The sequence below is a fragment of the Alosa alosa genome, chromosome 10, assembly GCF_017589495.1.
Source record: "Alosa alosa isolate M-15738 ecotype Scorff River chromosome 10, AALO_Geno_1.1, whole genome shotgun sequence".
In the NCBI taxonomy this organism is placed as follows: Eukaryota; Metazoa; Chordata; class Actinopteri; order Clupeiformes; family Clupeidae; genus Alosa; species Alosa alosa.
This window is the reverse complement of record NC_063198.1, coordinates 31,001,515-31,017,365: the sequence shown is the minus strand read 5'-3', so window position 1 is coordinate 31,017,365 and position 15,851 is coordinate 31,001,515. Positions and strand designations below refer to the sequence as shown.

The window sequence follows — 15,851 nt, the reverse complement described above, 5'->3', positions numbered from 1 at the left end:
ATACAAACTGCATAAAGGGGGCATGCATTTAATCAGCTATGAGAACAATTATATTGCCTTTCATTCCACTTAAAATATACCACATAGCAGTTAAGTAAAGCAGCCAAATAAATGCAATAATGTAGATGCCACAAACCAAGGGCTGGCTGTGCTTTTTAAATAAAGTCGAGGAGTGGTTTTGACGACAGCACTGTGGTTGTATGCAGGCTTTTACGTGAAATTACAGCAACTGTATCCAAACCTGAGACTGTGACAGGAGACATTGTGCCTGTAAATATGCTGTAATAATAGCAGCCATCACCAAATCACTAAAAGGCACACAACATGGGGAGGGGGCATCCATTCCTCCAAATAAACAAGGCAAAAAGAAAACAAAAAATGGCTGACTATGGTGGCATCTCTCGTGACAACGGGAAATGTTTACTAGGTTTGAGATTGCTTTTATCGATTTCAGCTGCTCTGGCAGAAATATGCTTCCAAGGACTCATTTGAGAAATACAGCTGGGATCCAATACAAGTGTCATTTACCAAGGCCTGAGCTGAGGACTGGGGAAATGGAGTGAGCACCACAGGCCCCCGGAGCACTGGTACGGAGGGAGAGAGGGAGGGAGAGAGAGAGAGAGAGAGAGAGACGGTGAGAGTGAGAGAGGGAGATAAAGAGAGAGGGAGAGAGAGTCTGTGAGAAAGGTAGAGACAGAGATTTTGAGAGAAAAAGCAAGCAAATCAGCATGTTCTATATGTGTGTACTTGTTGGTGCTAGTGATTCATTTGTGTCAATTATCGGGATAACACCAGTGGCTTTTTCCTGTGTGTGTGTGAATCTGTTGGGTAGTGATGCACCAAAATGTAACGTTGCCTTCACAAAACTACATCCAGATGTAAACAAACTATTTACCGCAATCTAGAAAAGAACATACCAGAAGATTCTATTAAGAAGAGAATGGAATATCCACAGAGGATACTGACAGGAAAAAAGTGTTTCGTGGCAGGCAGGGACAAATGGCTTGTGCTGTCCTCAAAGCTGGACCAGGAGAGTGAGTGACTAGTCATTGCCGACAATAAAGTACGACATAATTATTCAGCGCTTTACGCTTTAAGCGTTTTATCATCATCGTTTAAGAAGTTTACAGCTTATGAAATGGAGGCACACCTTTGGGCCGTGGCCACTACCCAGGCTGCCCAGAGCTCTGAAGGGGCAAAATAAGTGCTAATATTCATCAAGAATGGCCTCATTGAAATTCCTGCCTTGATGAGATTGCACTCAGAGTACAAAAAAACACAACAAAGGAGAGCCACTCAGCTCTGCAGACACCACAACAGCGAAAACAGTGTTCAGAGAGGACAAAGTCATGCACACTCATCAATATTAAGTTCACTTTTTAGAAAGAAATATGAGTTTTACTTCTGAGCAAATTCCAAAAGTGTAATGAAATTGCAAGTCATTAAGGTAGTAGATCTTTAAAGTGAAATGTCCCAGGTGTAATCACCAATTGGCATTACTTCCCAGCCTCATCACCACCTCACCTGCTCTCTCCCTCTCCCTTTCCCCGCACCACAACAACCGTGAGGGTCATTAGATCACTGTAGAGCCTTGGTCAACTTACGGCCATCAATCTAGTCTGGAACCTGGCGAATACAGGGGATTTGGCCAAGCTAATGCCGCCAGTATTGATTGTTGTGGCTAAGCCATTCTGCAGCAGGCTACGGTGCTAACTGATTAGAACCGCTCCAAATCCCCATTAGCGCAGATCAGCTGGCCCCCCATCCTGCCAGGCAGCCACCCCGCCACCGTGACCGGCACGCTAATTGCAGACTGCAGCTGTACAGTGCATGCCTCCCCAGCAGGGGATTTCATAAGGAAGGCACACGGCATGGCCAGGAACGAGCCATCCATCAAAACCAGGCACAACAGAACATTATGTGATGCTGGAGCATACAATAGAACTGCAGCTACATTAAAGCCCAAGGAAGATATGGGGGCGTTGAATGAATCCCAGGTCAAGGTTGTGTGATGCTAGCTAGCATGTGTCATGCAACTGATTCTTCCTGGTGCTTTAGCTCCCTTACACTGTCCAAAGACATGCGAGTGAGGAGATGAATGGCATGGCACCCTGCAGGTGGTCCCATGATTGCACCCTAGATAAAGCACTGACAGGAGATCAGGATTCAGCTCCTCATCACATCGCTGGCTGATCAGGGCTCTTCATCACAGCGCTGGCTGATCAGGATTCAGCTCTTCATCATATTGCTGGCTGATCAGGGCTATTCATCACATCGTTGGCTGATCAGGGCTCCTCATCACATCGCTGGCTGATCAGGGCTCCTCATCACATCGCTGGCTGATCAGGGCTCTTTATCACATCGCTGGCTGATCAGGGCTCCCAGGTCACAGCACCGCTAACCACACAAAAACCTATGTCTGTCTGGCTGTCTGGAATTCACTTGTCTATGATATGATGCATTGATCCTGCCCACACACCCTTTAACCACACAAAACCTCTGCTGTTCATGGCTACAGACACACACTTTCTCTGACCCATTATCCCCCACACACCCTTTTTGCACTCTCTTGTTCATACCTCATACACACACACACACACACACACACACACACACACACACACAAGTGCACCGCTAACCACACACACACACTCACACAAGTGCACCAAAATCCTATGTCTGTCTTGCTGTCTGGAAGTCACTCCCGCAGAGGCACACCACACCACTGACTCACCTAAAGACACACACACACACACACACACACACACACACACACACACACACACACACACACACACACACACACACACACTCTTCATTAAGGATATTTCTGTAGTCTATCACTCAGGCGCATTGTTTGCCACTTGGTCTCTTTGGTGGCTCTACGCGCTGCCTCTGGGGACGGGATCAGCCCCCACTGCTGCTTAATCAGGCTTTGCTTGATGAGGGCCTGCAGCTCACACTGGGATAGCAGCACCCTGCAGTTAGCAAACAAGTAACCCCCTCATTAGGTGTCTATGGGGGAGGTACGGAAGAGGAGGACGAGAAAGAGGACGAGGAGGAAGGGGAGGAAGAGGAGGAGGAGGAAGAGGAGGAGAAGCGGCATGGAAGCCCCCTCTTCACCAGTGGATGTAGGGGTTGGCACACACTGAGTAGGACAGGAGAAGAGGAGAGGAGGAGGAAGATTGGTGTTATTCTTCTCGACTACGTGTGTGGACTCGTGCCAGCCTCTGCTGTGGCATTGGGGGCACTTCTGCCATTCATTGGCGTCCAGTGCCTCTGGTTTCTGCTGATGAGGCCCTCCCCGAGCTAATTATTGTGAGTGCGGAGCCTCGTTGCTTTCAGATTGACCTGAAGGACGGCGTTTCCTTTGACGGAGCAAACTTGAGACTCCGACAGCGCTGGCACTCAAACGAAGAGAGCACAGACCACTAGGGGGCACATATCTTCAATGTCATTTAGAACGTGCTGTATGAGACCAGCAATAACACATCAGAACGTGCTGTATTAGACCAGCAATACCACATCAGAACATACTGTATGAGACCAGCAATACCACATCACCTGCATTACATGCTGTATGAGACCAGCAATAACACATGACCTGCATTACCAAGGGACTCTGCTTAGTCTGGCTACTTATCATAATTACCGCAGGGTGCTGAATAATGAGGAAGATGGAGGAAAGCTGTTTGTGCAGACGCGTGAGTTACGAGGAGGTGGGGAGGGGAGATGGGGGATTGGATTGCCCTTGCTGAGTGGCAGAATCCCCTCTGCACTGATGGCACTCATCCCTAAAGTTCATTAAATTATCAGGGTGTGTGTGTGTGTGTGTGTGTGTGTGTGTGTGTGTGTGTGTGTGTGTGGTGGGGGGGCAAGGAGATAGACTGATGGTCTTACTAACCATAATCTAATAGGCCAAACTGTTAACTGTAGACTGAGAGGATTAAAGGTGGTGATTACTGATGGCATGTGTGTGTGTGTGTGTGTGTGTGTGTACAATAATCCATTTCTGTGCTTCTGAGCAAAGGCAAACTCCTACATTCCAGTGTTAGGTCAGACTAAGATCTGCATTTGTGTGTGTGTGTTCGTGTTTGTGTTTGTCTCTGTGTTTGTTTTTGTGTGTGCGTGTGTGTGCATGTAAGTCAGTGTGTGTGTGTGTGTGTATATGAGTTGTGCAGGCTCCATGTCGACTCTTATGTTCCAGTGTCAGGTCAGGCAGGCTCTAAGCTTCACTGACATGCATCCTCACATGTGCTCCAATTCCCCAGGCACACACACAAACTCTACACACACAGAGGCGGGTGCAACAGTGGGCAAAGTTACATTTTAATGAAGTGACTAACTCTGGTGCCTGCCGCCGCCCTGAATGGTTAGCCTCACCCAGTAGCGAGTATGGAGAGTGGGGGTGGGGGGGGGAGGCAGGGTGACCACTTCAGAGCAGCACCATCTGACAATCTCTCCCAATTACTTCCTGTTCAGCACGGTCATCCGAGAGCACGAGACCGCTCCTCTAAACTGTATCGGTGGTCTGCGTTGGCGAGCAAGAGTGTCCCCTTCATCTTAACCTCTTGCTTTGACATCTGGGGCTGACGGAGAGTAGGTGGTAGAATAAAACACACACACACACACACACACACACACTCCAACCATCTTTGGCCCAGACTGACCAGTCCCTCTCCACCCACCCCCACCCTCTCCATCCTGCTCCCCCCGTTGGGGAATAGCATGACCTCAGGAGAGAACATGCCTGACCCAGTTTCCTGTGGAGAGACTGCTGAGTCAGAGAGAGGCGGGATGTTCGATCAGGCAGAGAGAGAGACAGAGCGCGCGAGAGAGAGAGGGAGAGAGAGAGAGACAGAGAGAGAGACAGAGGGAGAGCAAGAGATAGAGACAGAGCGCGCGAGACAGAGAGAGAGAGAGAGAGAGACAGCGAGAAAGAAAGAAAGAAAGAAAGAAAGAAAGAAAGAAAGAAAGAAAGAGAGAAAGGGAGGGGGTGGGCACTCCATTTTCCAGCAAACTACATCTGCCAGGCTCTAATTTTAGCACGGGCAGCCAGCCTCCTTCCACAAGGCCCTACTTTCCACTCGTGGAGCACGAAGCCAGGCCTAATGATGACATAAGAGGGAAGAGAGAGGGAAGGAGGGATAGGTACAGAGAGAGAGAGAGAGAGAGAGAGAGAGAGAGAGAGAGAGAGAGAGAGAGGGATGGATGCAAACACACATGTCATAGTGAGGGGCTTAGGCACCCTCCCAATCTCTTAGAGGTTGACACACTTTACACGGTTCCAAAGACAGAGGATTCCCTACAGATCACTTGCACAAACACACACACACACACACACACACCAACTGACCATGTCCTGAGATAACAGTCTCTCTCTCTCTCACACTGGTCCACAGGACTTCCTGCAGCCTCAGGAATCAAACAACCACTGCACTCTCTCACACACACACACAAACACACACACACACGTTAGCTTCCCTTCACAGGACTTCAGCTTGTGTATGCCTGATTCCTACTCACAAAGCGGTCATCAGAGCACTGTCTGCCCTGTGTGTGTGTGTTGTGTGTGTGTGTGTGTGTGTATTGAAGTCCATAGTATAAGTGACACTGCACGCTAAAAAGCAGTGTGTTAGAAACAACACAAGTTGTGTTGTCCCTATCAGGATATAGAGATGTGTTAAAGAACACCGCAAGTTGTGTTATTTTCAACACACTAGCTTTAAGAGTGTGGTTGTCTACTGTCACTCCCTTTCGGTCGTGGCGATGACCCCTGAGGCGCCCTTGCTCCTGACGAAAGGCTCCTACAGGGAATGACTCCTCGGTCCGACTCCAGTACCATCAACACGTTTGGCAGCAACTGGCACTCTGTGTGTGTGTGTGTGTATATGTGTGTGTGTGTTTGGCATCAACTGGCTCTCTGTGTGACTGAGTCACTACCGTGAACACTCAGCAATGTTAAACCTACAGTCACATCAGGCACAAAACACAGGGACAATTCCACCAACCTGTCGCTGAGTGGGCAGTAAACAAGGCTGTAAACAAGGTTGCAAACAAGGCTGTGCTCTGCAGGTGATTGATGGTTGCCGATTTCTACGTTGGTGGCTGACAGATAGATCGTACATGGCTTCAGATATATTTTTTGGTTACAAAACCTGACTTTTTAGATTTAAATTTTGCTCATTTCTCACTAACTTTTGCCTAAACTTACTTGTTAATACAGAAACACTGCCATCTATGAGTTAGTTGTGCCATCTTGGATACAATTTTCCGAGTTTACTTTCAAGCAACTAATGTCATGTTGACTTCACACCGATTGGCAGTCACCTGGTCGCATTGCTCAGCATTTGCATAAAACAGACTTGTTGTCTATTTTGCCCCCGCCTTGTTCACGGCAACAGCAAGCTCGTTGCTCATTGCTGGCAAACGGCCTCTCCCATTGAAAATGAGCGGCAGCCTGCCGCTTCGTCACCGTCTCTTGTAGATAATATGACTGCAGGGTAAAGGTCACTAAGGCCATGTGGTTGACTGGCGACAGGCTTCAGTGGTTTACACAAGCTCTTAGTTAAGAGCACTTTTCAGTGGTCAGTGCATTTTTGTGTGTGTAGGCCTACAACATAAAATGAGGGGGAAAGCATGAAAAAACTCCAACACTCTGAGAGTAGTCATACGACTGCAGTACCCAGGTCTGTCCAGCAGGAGGCGCAGCACTAAGAACATCCCCCACCAAGATGCGTGCATTACAGAGATGCAAAGAGGCATGCCTTCACACATCCATACAGAAGAATAGGAAGGGGGCAGGGAAATGAATAACTGTCTGGATGAATGTTGATCCTGAGCCTTACGAAATGAAACAAATTAAGAACTTCCGTCTGAATGCATGCAGCACGGCAACTTCTCTTCTCCTATCCCATGCATGATTTCACCCTTATATAATGCTCATTCCATCAGCACAGTGCAATGTTCTGTATCTAAATGCTTTCATGGCACTTGCCATCAACTTCTCGCACTACAAATGCTTCTGCTTCTATACTTCCCAGTAGCCATCCCAAAGATGTGCATGTGCGCACACAGACACACACACACGCACGCACACAGCCGGTAAACAAAGTGCGTGCCAGACATTTACCACTTCCCCTAAAAGCAAAGCACAGAGGAATTACTCATCATGCTGCAACACAATCTGCCCCCCTCACATTAAATTGTATTGGCCCATCATTAGGAAAATTCACTGACGTACAAATGTGGACCTATTAGCAGTCACCACTGACAAAGATGAGCATATACACTCACAAACACAAACACACACACACACCCGGTCACAGTGCAAATGCCACTACTTGCATGACAAGCACTCAAAACCTCACTGAACTGGAGCATGCAAATTTAGCCCAATGTAGGAGAAAAAGAGGGTGATTTTAGAAGCACGTATTTATGACCGAGTGACGACAAGGGACAACATCACACACACACACACACAGGGCAAGATAATGCTGCCATTATGCTATGGTTCCATCTGGCACCGGCTACCTCTGTTGGGACCGTCGTCCCAAAACACACGATTCCACATCCATTCCTCCACTTCCACAACTCTGACTTATTTCCCTCCCAATCCCTCTCTCTCTCCTCTTTCCCCCAACCCCTCTCTCTCTCTCTCCTCTTCCTCTCCATCTTTTAGTATGCGTTAACACCAATTCCCCCCACCCCCCCCTCTCTCTCTTCTCTTCCTCTTCATCTTTTAGTATGCGTTAACACCAATTCCCCAACCCCCTCTCTCTCTTCTCTTCCTCTTCATCTTTTAGTATGCGTTAACACCGATGTTGAACGCAGGCCACGCCGCCCCAGTGACCTGTCCATACATTCTGACAACACAGACACTAGAGCACCATCTGCCCGGCTGGTTAAGCCAATGAAAAATGTGATCTTTGCCACGAGACTGTGGCCGGCCAAGCGCATTTCCCCTGCAGCGGGGGATTAGTCCGACTGGTATGGATGAGAAGTGTAAACACTTTAATCTGCACTTGTCAGCGCACTGAGCACATGGTGAGTGGCAGAAAGAACAAACACTATACACACACACAAACAAACAAACAAACTCACGCTGCTTCAAATGCACGCCAGCACTGTATGTGTGTGTGTGTGTGTGTGTGTGTGTGTGTATGCTAGTGTTGTCACGATACCAAAATTATGACTTCGATACGATACCTGCCATAAATATCACGATGCTCGATACTGAAACGATACTACGGCGAAATCCTAAGATATCTGGAAAAGAAAGGACTCATACCTCCTCCAAGTGTATTGAGTCTTTTGTGTTGAATTCGGTGCACTTTTGTAGTGTGCAGGTCAATTCTGGGTTCTAAACTTCCTACATAATTATTATTTTTATAGTCAGTAAAATAGTAGGCCTACTTTGTGTGATTAAGTCCTTTATTTTTTGTTATAGTTCATTACATTGTGTTGTGTTTTGCCAATAAAGTAGCTTTAAATAGCCAAACTAGGCTAGATCAAGGTCAGTGTTGAAGTTACTGCATGCAAATCACTGAATGCTATGCAGAGGGGCCTAATCTTTAGGCCATCTGATGTACAGTAAAGGCTTCCCTAGGCCTTCCCGTGTTCATGGGATTTCTTTGACAGTTGCAAAGGGAAAAATGTGAGGATAGTCTTCTTTGCGCCCAGTGTTCATGTATGACGTTCCAACCACTCAGGTCTTCGTCAGATAGGCCTACACCATTACCTGTTGCAATATGTCTGTGTGCATTCCTACATTACGTCTATTTCTTTGATAACATGATTTGCTACCACGTAACAATAAGCCGCTATTATTATTAGGACTCAACATGCGGTGGTAATATACGCTGTGGGCTTTAATTAGCGCATTTCGGGTAGCCTATCCTACATCTGGGCAATACTTATTGAACAAATTGCAGTCTACATGCCATGACAAATATTACCAGTAGTACTGACCGAACATGAAATAGATTGTTTACAAGTTATGGTAATGTTATTCTGGCGTGAACATTAAACTTTCATCACGTTAGCACCCTATGATTACAGCTCGTTATGTCTCGTCAAAATGATTACAGCTTGTTGTCTCGTCAAAATTCATTGATGAAGGAAGGTTCGCTTTATCCCAGAGAACCATACTCGTTTCACTTAGGCTAGACTAAAGCAGAAGAGACGAACTTGGCACTAACCATGTAGTCGTGTTTTCTATAGCATATTCGTTAACCTGTCGTTCTTTGAACAAAAATGTTGGGATATGTCTGCGAGGTGTTTAGCCAAGTTCCATGCGTAGCCTACTGCTTTTAAATGACATTGAAACATGCACAAACGGGCCTCTGTGTACCTGATGGCTTGCCTTCACTATTCGCGATGTATCCGAAATAGTTGGAGATTTCACTTCACCTTTTGTTTTATCCACAAGGCCGAGGACGGTCGGCAAAGAACTACTGTATGTTGACGTTGGCTGCGCACTCACTCACTCAGAGCTGCCTGCTTGACACGCCCACTTGCCTAGATGCGTGCAAGGAGCAGTGAGAGCAGCAGTTCACGCAGACACAGAACGTTAATTTTAATAAAGTATCGATTCTAAAAACGTCGGAAATCGTATCGTCTTTTGCGTGAAGGCATCGTGATACCTTTTTAGTATCAATACACCTTGCAACACTAGTGTATGCATATGCATGAGATGGAAAGAGCAAAAAAGAGAGAGAAAGAGAGAAAGAGAGAGAGCAAGAGAGAGAGAGAGCGAGAGAGAGAGGGAGGGAGGGAGAGAGAGAGAGAGGGAGGGAGAGAGAGAGAATAAGAGAGAGAGAGAGAGAGGGAGGGAGAGAGAGAGAATAAGAAGAGAGAGAGAGAAAGAGAGAGAGAGAGAGAGAGAGAGTGCCCTCTATTGCCATCCATTAAGCATCACTCTTGTGAGGGGCTATAAGGCGGCGGCCTGGCTGACGAAGGGCGTCCATTAGAGCGGCCGCTAGCCGATTCCCCTCTGACACGCAGAAATCCCCACCTGCCCCGGGCGCACGCAGAAATCCCCACCTGCCCCGGGCACATGGCCAGAAACATCCCTCAACATAATGTCTCTTCATCACAGGCACATACTACAACCACCACCACCAGCAGCAGCAGCAGCAGCAGGAGAGAGGAGGAGAGGTGGAAGCAGAGGGAGAGAGAATGAGAGCGAGGAGAGAGGGGGGGGGGGGGGGGAATTAGGGGAGGCTATATATGCCTCCCACTCTGCTATGCTTCATATGTTTTATTGAAATGGCATTAGGGAGGCGGATCCTCTCTGCCCCTATCAGCACTTAATGATCTTTTATCTGCCGGCTCTCTTGGCTGGAAGAGTGCAGCGACACTGAGCGGCTTCCTCTAAGGACCTCCCCCTCCTGCCCACCTCCTCCCCCGTCTCCTCCTTCTCTCCCTGTGCTTTCCAGATCATTTCTACCCCCTCCATCTCCATCTCTCTCTCTCTCTCTCTCTCTCTCTCTCTCCTCCCCTCCATCTCCATCTCTCTCTACCCCCTCCATCTCTACCCCCTCCATCTCTCTCTCTCTCTACCCCCTCCATCTCCATCTCTCTCTCTCTCTCTCCCCCCCTCCTCCATCTCTCTCTCTCTCCGTCTTAGTCACTACCTCTGGCTCTTTCACTCACTAATTCTTTGCGCTCGTTATTCTCCGATCCCATCTCCGACTGTCACTCATTCTGTGTGGCAGTCTCAGTCTCAGGCTCAGTCTCAGTCTCAGTCTTCGCTCCTTGACTGCTCATTCCCTCGTGTCTGCTCATTTGGACGAGCTGAGCTAGAGCGTGTGACAGGCCTCCTGTCCTCTGGTCTCTCTGTGTGTGTGTGTGTGTGTGTGTGTGTGTGTGTGTGTGTGTGTGTGTGTGTGTGTGGTGGAGGATGGGAGCTCCTCCAGATGCCACTGGAAGGCTGCTGCCCTGAGCCCTTCTGGAGCTGATCCCGCCCATGTGCTCCCCTCTCTCTCTCTTTCTATTCTTCTCTCTCTCCCCACCTTTCTTTCTCTTTCTCTCTCTATCCCTCCTTCTCTCCATCCCTCCCTCTCCCTCTCTCTCTCCCCCTCTCTTTCTCTTTCTTCCTCTATCCCTCTCTCTCTGCCCTCCGCCACACAGATGTGCTGACTGGTCTCCAGAACAGCTGCTGAAGAGTCTCCTGCCCTGTTTCACTCATCTCACACACACACACACACACACACCCCCACTCCTACTTTAGATTCCCAGGCCAGACCACCAACCTCCTTCCTACCCTGTCCCTGCTCTGTGGCCACACACACACACACACACACACACACACACACACACACACATGATAACCTCCCAGTGAGCGCAGCAAGGCTCCTCTGCTAGGCCAGAGTAGACAAGAGGACATCACAAGAGGACATAAGAGGACATCACAAGAGGACATGACAGGAGGACATCACAAGAGGACATGACAAGAGGACGTCACAAGAGGACATTAGAGAACATCACAAGAGGACATGACAAGAGGACGTCACAAGAGGACATTAGAGAACATTACAAGAGGACATGACAAGAGGACATAAGAGAACATTACAAGAGGACATCACAAGAGGACATTAGAGGACATTACAAGAGGACATTAGAGGACATTACAAGTCCATCTGTCATCTATCTTCTCTCTCTGTCTAAGACAGCAGGACTCCTTCACAATGCCATCTTGCTCAACCACGTCAGCTTATGTACAGGACCATGCACACATGTGCGTGAACGTGTGTGTGTGTGTGTGTGTGTGCGCGCGTCTGTGTGTGTGTGTGTGCGTCTGTGTGTGTGTGTGTCTGTGTCTGTGTGTGTGTGTGCGCGTCTGTGTGTGTGCACATAATACAAATTCCAGGGGCTTTGTTTTACGCCAGTGCCTGCTAGCAGAGCCCTGCTGGTGGAGGAAGTGGCAGCCCCTTGAGCAGCGTGGGGGGGGGGGGCTTTTGCCTCCAGGGCCAGAGATAATGTCCTCTACACACATACACACACTATAACGACAGTGGCGGGCCAGAGAGAATGTCCTCTACACACACACACACACACACACACACTAACGACAGCGGCGGGCCAGAGAGAATGTCCTCTGCTCTTTTACGACAGCGGCGGGCAGCTGGGTTTCAGCTCAGTGCTCAGCCACTGGGGTTCCGCTCACAGAGACGGAGACAGAGACGCAGGGAGGCTCGTCATTCCAGGCTGTCAGCGCTCTGGTATGCAGGAGCAGCACCCCCCATAGCACACACACACACATAGTCACAACCCCCCCATAGCACACACACACAGTCACAACCCCCCATAGCACACACACACACACACACACACACACACACACATACACACACAGTCACAACCCCCCACGACTAATGCACCTTCCCCCTCTACCAGCCATGCCCATACGCTCTCACACACACACACACCTTCTGGGAACAACTTTGAGGGAAACAGAATAACAGCGGTCATTCTCCTAATCTACACCAATGTTTATCTCCACAACAGTTGTCCTGGTGGTGGTGCGGTTTGAAGGACTTGGTAATTTAGACAAGACCTCTCCATCGGAAACAATAAGGATTAGCGGTATCTCAAACTCATTTAGATAAGCAAATGGAAGGAGAAAGCATGACTGAGCTAATTAAGTCGTTCCATACAATATGTGGTCTCAAGCTTTCTTACCTTTGGCACAGGTGGTCACATCAAAAGGCCATGCAGGAGAGCAGACATGGAAAAGAAGAAAAAAAAACAATTAGCATTCGAGTGATTTTGGTCATTTTTCCACTGCAAAGTCCATTCAGACACGGGGTCATCTCTTCCATATGCAGCTGGATTGTGAAAGGATAAGTACATATCTCAGTGAATGAATACCTAGTCGTATCAAGAAATCATTGCCGTGAAAACCCAAAAGGAAGATTTCATTGAATATCCAATACAAACAGAATACATTTAATTTCATCATTAGTACTTGTGTGACACCGGCTATTTGAGCAATGCATTACAAGACAGAAGGCCCGTCCTGCTGAGAGCATCCATCTAGTGAGATATTCAAAGCTCCCTCTAATGCTGCAGAGTTCACAAAAATAACAAATACTCATCAGTCCTGCTGATGAGCCTCAAATCCCACTAGAAAGTTTTTTTTTTTTTTTTTTTACATATTTGATCAATCTGAATTTTTTTTTCTGGGCAGCGAGACTACATCCCTCAATGTTCCTGCCACTGCACACAGCATGGGGCCATCGTCACACACACACACACACACAAACACACACACACACGTGCAGGAGGGAAGAGCGTGATGCATCACACAGATGTGGGGGAGCGTGGAGAGATCTCCATGGTGACGTGGGGTTGCCTCGGCGGGACTCAGGAAATTAATCTGTCAAATAAATGGGCGCAGAGGCTCGCCAGCTGACAGCGTCCTCGTGCCGACGGGAGAGTGATCTACCCGGGGAACTGGGACGCGTTCACGCCGAAGACGGAAACGTGAGCGGAAGACACAAAGAAATCCGGCTTCCAATCCACCTGAAAGCCGCTGTAGGACTCGTGGGGATTCAGAGGCCAAACGCACTGAACAGAGAAAACACTGAAGCTTCAATTCAGCCGGAATATCAGATGCACCAAAAGTGTGTGTGTGTGTGTGTGTGTGTGTGTGTGTGTGTGTGTGTGTGTGTGTGTGCCCGTGCAGAGCAGCGGCTGGCTGAGTAAGCCAGATGGATTAAGTGTTTGATAATCACAGGCAGAGCTTAAGAGAAGTCACAGGAGGGTTTTTTGTTTGTGTTTTTGAAGGGTGGGCAGTCTATGTGTTTCTCTGAAGCGGTGTTCAAACACTTGGGTGACTCAAGTTTCTCATTAAAGGAGAAGTGAACAGACATACAGACACACAGACAGAGAGACAGACAGACAAACACACACAGACACAGACACAGACACACTCCCTTACTCATTTACTGACGCAGTGAAGCTGAAGAGGATGAGACAAGGTTTTCCAAGGCAGCAGCCCAGTGGATGTCTCTGTGGGGGGGGGCTGTGTGTGTGTGTGTGTGTGTGTGTGTGTATGTGGGGGTTCTCAGCTGTTGGACGCGTCTCAAGGCTCTTCGTCTCAGTCTCAGGGTCACTGAGGTGTGTTTCTACCTCACCCCACTACCGTTTCACCCAGTCAAAGGCACGCGCATGTGCACTAGGGGTGTTACGGTTCATGTATTAAATTGAACGAAAACTTGATGCAGGTGTCGCGGTTGGTGCATGAATTTACGGGAGAATACGGTATAAAAATACATAAAAATTGTGTGCGGATTAATTAATGTCATGCGCAATTACTGTACTCGTACGAGAGTTACGAGAGCTCTTTCACTCTTTCCAGGCGAGGGAGTGGTGGATAACATGAAACTGTGTGTCGGCGTTGTTCAGCAGTTGTTGGGTATGTGAGTGGAAATATATCGAACATGCTAAACATATTCGAAGCAATCACCCAGATAGGCTACCAATCACTGAAGCGAAGCGAAAAAAAAAAAAACACCTCCCCTCTTCACCAGCCTTTGGATACACATACAAATAGGGCCAAAACCTTTGGCTTAAATTACATTATTTAAGTAATGACAGAAAGCTATGTAAATTAGTGGTAATTACCTTTATGTCAGGGTAACTTGTAACTTCTCACATGAGGAGCTGGTAGTGTTAAGTGCATAGGCGGTAAAAGAAAGTGTCAATGCTAACCAGGCTAATAAACAAACCATGCTCACGGTGGAGTTAAAAGTCAAAGGGCAGTCACATTGACTTCTAGTTGTGGCCCTAGTCTGTTTATGAAATGAAAGGAGCGATTTCATTTTTTTAAAGAAGGCAAAACAGTGTGATATTTTTTCACAGTTAGTAGATTATTACTGTACACACACTGAAAAATATTGAGGCAAATTGTAGGTCTTGCTTAAGTGGATTTTTAAAATCATTATTCTATGTAATTTGCACTTTCAGAAATAAGAGATGCTGTAGGCCTATTTTCAGTTTTTAAACTGATTGTCTTATTTTGTTTACAAGTTACAGATGGAGTCTGGGTACTTATTGTACTGTTTAGCCTACATCTTACACACTTCAGGCTGTTGCAGATAGCTCAGGGAAGAGACTGTATGGCACTAGGTGGTACAGCCTGAGACATGCACAATAAAAAAAATAATGCTTTCTGAATTTTTTTTGCGCTTTTCCCTCCATTGTACCGAACTCGTACCGAACCGTGATGTCCAAACCGAGGTATGAACCGAACCGTGACTTCTGTGTACCGTTACACCCCTAATGTGCACCGCAACCAGACGAAACACGTCCTCCCGAGTGTCAGCCTTGGAGATCACTGCACTTCAGCCTGCTGATTGCAGGTCATGTGGGATCACTGGCATGGTGAGTCAAGTGGATAAGTTACCCAAAGACTCCAAGCATGGCTCCGACCCATGCATGTGTGGAATGTGGGAACTGAAGCTGTAATTTTTGTCAGAAACACTTTTGAATGTAAAAAATGTGCCACTAGCCAGCTGCTCTACACTAGCGTTCACTGCCTTCATGTGCCTTCACACTAGCGGACCTCCTCTGCCTTCATCTGCCTTCACACTAGCGGACCTCCTCTGCCTTCATGTGATCTGACGGATGTGAGGGGCAGCTGTGGATAGCGAGTGGAGCACACACTGGTGGACACTAATGAGTTGTGAGGGCCAGAGAAAGTGAACCCCCCCTGCTCAGCCACACACACACACACGCACACGCACACACACACACACACACACACACACAAAACAGCAAAGTTTTACATAATCCACCTTTTGGCTCCTTTCTCCGCTATGCTCTGCCTCCACTTCCCAACTTTC

At 47.8% G+C, this 15,851-nt stretch overlaps 1 protein-coding gene across 1 annotated transcript in view; it reads right to left on the bottom strand.

Annotated features, from left to right (window-relative positions):
• Nucleotides 1-15,851, bottom strand: part of magi1b (membrane associated guanylate kinase, WW and PDZ domain containing 1b) — a 140,728-nt gene that overhangs the window by 86,653 nt on the left and 38,224 nt on the right.